This window comes from Dromiciops gliroides, chromosome 1, assembly GCF_019393635.1.
Source record: "Dromiciops gliroides isolate mDroGli1 chromosome 1, mDroGli1.pri, whole genome shotgun sequence".
In the NCBI taxonomy this organism is placed as follows: Eukaryota; Metazoa; Chordata; class Mammalia; order Microbiotheria; family Microbiotheriidae; genus Dromiciops; species Dromiciops gliroides.
In genome coordinates this window covers 197,289,660-197,294,979 of record NC_057861.1, presented here as the reverse complement: position 1 = coordinate 197,294,979, position 5,320 = coordinate 197,289,660, and the positions used below count along the sequence as shown (strand labels likewise).

Sequence of the window (5,320 nt, the reverse complement as noted above, 5' to 3'; positions counted from 1 at the left end):
TTAACCTCACAGATACTCTTTTCAATTCATTTAGATATATATAGCCATGGGAGGCAGAGTTTCTAATGAAGCACCTTTTAAAATTAATACAGCATTTACTCAGGACTGTCTACTGATAATCGTTACTATAATAAAAGAAAAAAAATCATCAAACAGCCTTCATGATTTTAACCAGCAAAGCACACTAGGGACGTCTAAAATTCCAATTCTATAGTCAAAATTAGGCTAAGCTTCCATGGGGGTATCTCTAAATGAGGAAGGAGGCTTTGGGTGATGGAAAAGAGCAAGGCAGATGTCACAAAAAGGTTTCTGTGGGCCCTGTACAGCCAGTTTCTCCATGCTGGGAGAGTTTTTGTTGTTGTTGTGGTTCTTATTATTCTTGAATGTGTAATCAAGAGGCCTATCCATATGTTCAAAGCTGCATTTGATTTAAGTGGAAATGTTATTCAGGCACAACAGCAAGTAGGTAGGTAAGTGCTACTTGCCTGTGGACGTGAGGTTGGGTGTCACTTCCCTATTTCCTTTTCAAAGTATTTTGAAAGCAAAGAGAGTCAGTCTTAGAAGATTGAGTACATGGAAATTGATACAATAGACCAAAATGAACAGACCCCACCATAAATAAAATGATTGCCAAAATTACAGTTCACATGGAAGCCACTTGCAAATGAGGTGATTCTCAATCAGGCCAATAAATAGTTTTATTAATATCTTCAAAACACACATGGGCAGTGTTTTATGAAAAGAATTATCTGCGTTTACAGGGATAAATGAAAACGAAGCAAGTGTACCTAACTTGTAGTTTGTCATAAGACTTATATGATTAAATTAATATTTTAGAATGAAAATTTTGTATGTGGATTCATATATTTTTATCAGTCTCTTTCTCTCCTTGTCTGACCTTATCCCTGCTGATTTAAGCCATCCAAACCAGTATTAAGATAGAAACTCCAATATGTGTGTTTATGATGGATCCTCCAAGAGATCTAATTTGATACCAACAAAAGTATTGAAACATGTTGGCAAAAGTCTATAAATTTTATTTTAAAAGCCTTGAATATAAAATAATGCTATATGTAGTATCATGGAATTAAATAATGTATGGTCATTTATTTTTTTTAAATTATTGCTAAGGTAGAGAGGGTTTGTTTGATTTATGAGGATAAAGGATAAAATTAAGAAAATGAAGATTGATTTTTAACAAACATTTTTAGGTAGCTAGCTAGCTGCTTAGGTCATTATACTACTATGACCTTTGAAGAGAAATGTATAATCACTTTACTTTTTTGAAATGCAAATAAAGAAAATACAAAGCAAGTGCAAAGTAGGAAACAATATAGCTTTAGAAGACCCTACTGGGACTTTTTTGAAATTTCAAATATCTATAACTCTATGAAATCAGTAGCAATATGATCCAAGGACTGTCAAGTCTAACTCACAATAATGTGATTAGAAGATGATTGAGATGCCTGACGCTAGGTGTTTGATGCTCTTACGCTGTTGCTGAATTGAACTGAGAGGTTGTCCTAGGCAGCTGGCTGGGGTTTTCAGGCTTTACATCAAATAGAATTGAAAAAGCTGATGAGATCACAGCAAAATGCACACCCATGATATACGAGTGACAATTCACACAGACTCCAATTAGATTATGTCAGGAAAACGGACTGAGATTTGTCATAGAGTCTGCCAGGCATAATCACCCAACTAATATCATGTTTCTGTTATTTGAAAAAGTTCAGATCATGCTGAATAAAGGACAGATACCACTATTTACTAAAATCAAAAATGGGTATCATGTGGTTTTTGCTGTCAGTAAATCATTATAGTTTATTGGTTTTTTTAAATTACTGACTCTTCCTTTGTATGAACTTTCCATTATAATTCTTTATCAAATATTTATATCTTTCACTTGATTTTGGGGGGGATAATATCCTTCAGAGGACTATCAGTGTTTCTTTCACTGAAAATAAGACTATCCTTAAAGACACCGGCACACACATAGGAGACATTAAGAAAAGTGAAAATTTAGTAGCCCATTTGGATGAATGGGTAGTGTTCTTATTTTAGAAACCATAAAGAGAACTGTGTATTAATTAATTAATTATTTGGGGGAAGAAATTGCCCCTGTGAGTAGATGTCTTGCAGTATTAGTGAAGGACCAATTATTATTCATTCCACACATAACAATATGGAGAGTGTTATCAGGCTAAATGGAAAGAACTCTTCACTGATTCATTGCTTGTACTGTGCCCTTAGTTGTTGGCTCTACCATCTCTTCATTAACAACAAGACAGCTATCTGAGAACAGGGCTATTTTCACCAAAGAAGTACTAAATCATCTATATTTTCATTAGAAGCTGCTAAGAGGCCCCTGAGATCTGTACCAAACATTCTTTTTGCGTGTTTTTTTTTATGGACCAGTAACATGCAAATATACTTCCCTCTGCCTATATCTATCTATTTATTTATTTATCCAGAGTTTATTTATTTGTTTATTTATTTATTTTCAAGCAGTGTCAGCTTTCAGCTAGCTGTTTGCACTTTTACCTGTAATTAGATTGCAAGGAGAAAAAAGAGAACCCCAGCACCATCCCCTCTGACCCTACACCCTACTGCCAATACCATTTGTTTAGTTAGTAATTCTATCTTTGCAGACTTTTAACATTCAGTGGGTCTGTTGACTTCTCTGTGTACTTAGCTGCATCTCCATGGCAATGGAAAAACATGATGCTGCAGATCGAAAAAGAGGGAGGCAGAAAACATAAAACGCTGCCCTCCTCTCCAGGCCTCATAGGGAGGGGCTAAGCTAATTTATATGTCAAGTTAAGGGATGTTGGGGCTTAGAGATCAAAGAAGGTCAAAAGGGGCTCTTGGAATGGGAGATATTTATTGTGTTTAATATAAATACAAATGTGCCCAAGAAGAGAAATGGAGCCTTTAAAAGATCAGTGGATCGTTCGTTGTAAATACAAATAAAACACATTTGAATGTTTTGGGAAATGATAAACTGTTGAGGACTAGGAAAAGCACTAGTTGTGTTGCCATCTCAGGAGAAGATAGCCTACTGTAACACCCCTTCCTCCTCACACACACCAAATCACTTCTTAATCCACGTGTTTGTTGTCAGGGAAACAGAACGTAGAATAATACAAAGAGTGAGAACTTTCATAGGAATTGAAAATATTGGAAGAGACTGATTAAAGTAAACTTTTAAAATGCTTTGGCATTCTACTCAATGCTTCTTGAGTTTCTGTTCTAATCTGTCCTTTTGTGAAAAAGCATTTATTCTCAGTTATTAATGATAAAGACCCTCTTAGCTGTTGAACAGCATCAGTTTGACAAATAGAGGTATGCGACTGTGATTGCTCATGGTAGAGAAGAGCTTTGTATTTTTGGGTCTCCATTAATGGAATAAGAAATAAGTCTTTAGCAGAATTGAGATGATGAGGAATGACTTCTATTCTGTTAACTCGATTATTAGTGTTAATTGGGGCCAGGTGAACCATGGATAATTGAAATTCACAGATAATCCAAAAAAAACCAAAAACCCTCTATTTAGCCACTAACTTCACCCTTCTTCCCCATCAAACCAATTAGGAGAGCTGTTAACAAGCAGAAAAAAAAAATAGATTGAACTAAATATTACCTCTTTGAAGGCTACCATTATGGCATCTTTTTTATTGGGTAATTAAAAAAAAAAAAGGCAAATGATTGAATATGTCCTGGAAATTGAATTATAGTCAGGCCTTAATTTGTGTTACAAAAGTTCATTCCTAAACTGGTTGATTAGGATTTGAAATACATTTTTTTAAAAAACCTAGAAATGATATTATAAATGGTGGTTATGTTCCTAGGGTGGCACACAAAGCACATCTGTCATCAGTGTCCTAAATCCCAAGTATCCCGAGGATACTAGAGTGCAAAGCCAGATCCCTAGGAGAACCCTGACCCTATTTGAATCACAAACTTGTCTAAATGCTAGGGTCCAGAGCTCCTCTAAACTATAGGATGTGGAGGAATTGGGAAGAGGGAGGAGGGACAAGAATTGAGCAAAAGTACTAAAAACCCTCTAGAAATTTCCAAAGCTGAGGCCATGGGACAGCCATTGGAGGGTCCCAGAGGAGGTGGCACTGGGTAGCCCTGCCACTTCGAGGCTGCAGCATTGGGCAAGGTCTTCATTCAGCATCACTACAGCAGTGGGCACCAATGCCAGTTCTAGATCAAATGACCAAGTTCTCCACTGAGTCGGAGAACCAGATTGATTGGTAACAGATTGAAGAAACAGTTTGTACTCTAAATAACCTTTATGCAGAAGTAGAAAAGCTTGGGGCAGGGGCAATCTTATCTTGAAGGCTGTTTAGCTTGTTTGACAGCATATACTATCTTTTTGTGCATGGAAATACATTATGAGAAGGTTCTTTAAAAAATCACCAAATATATTCAGGAATAGAATGAGAAGATAAATATTCCTCAGGGTCTCCTTCAGACAGACCCAACTGAGAGAGTACTTCATGTTAATTGAAGATAGAGGCATGAGCAGTGGAAGATAAACTAGACTCCCTATCAGAATGGGACTCTCTTCTATCCACCAACCAACTACAGTATCCTCTACCTTCTCTCCTAGCAACATTCCTTGGTGTCTGCTGCCAAAGCCACGGTGCCAAGGACTCCAAGGACTAACTTCCTCACATTCTGCTCCCACAGCTTCCACTGTGTCTTTAAACTGTGTAGGACTCTGTAATCCTTGTTGTTATTTCTGGGGAAAAAAAATAGAACAAAGCATTTCATTTTTTAAATGCAAAACCATTTAATAAAATGAGCTGTGTAGATCAGCCCAATCCAAAGTCTATTTTTTATCTGTCACCAGAATTATTGGCTCTGCTCAATATTTATGCCATTACCTCTACAAGGTGTTTTTGTTTTTGTTTTTAATTTCAGTAAGTCATACCTATGTTTGGTTTCATTTCCTCTAAATTGAAGAATGCCTTTTCTTCAGGGCATGATTTTTGATAAGAGATAAAAGCAATTCCTGTGGCCTGCTATTACATCTCCCAGAACTCAAGGAACTCACAGGGTTACCAGAAGATCTGTTTCTACTGTTAGTTTCTCATACCAAAGATCATTGGAAAAATAAGGTATAATGCTATTTGTTTTTAATGTAGCACTTATTACTAAGTGAACCAGTATTTCATGTGATTTCCTGTTACCTTGATACTCCTTGGAGAATTTATATCATTACTGAATTTCCATGAACATTGGGAAGATGTATGTGTTGCTCATTTTATTAAAACTACATAAGCGGGAGGGGGTGGGGCAGCTAGGT

At 36.4% G+C, this 5,320-nt stretch overlaps 1 pseudogene; it reads left to right on the top strand.

Moving 5' to 3' along the window:
• The first annotated feature begins 273 nt into the window (after nucleotides 1-273).
• On the top strand, nucleotides 274-4,547 carry LOC122746978 (annotated as a pseudogene).
• The last annotated feature ends 773 nt before the right edge of the window (nucleotides 4,548-5,320 follow it).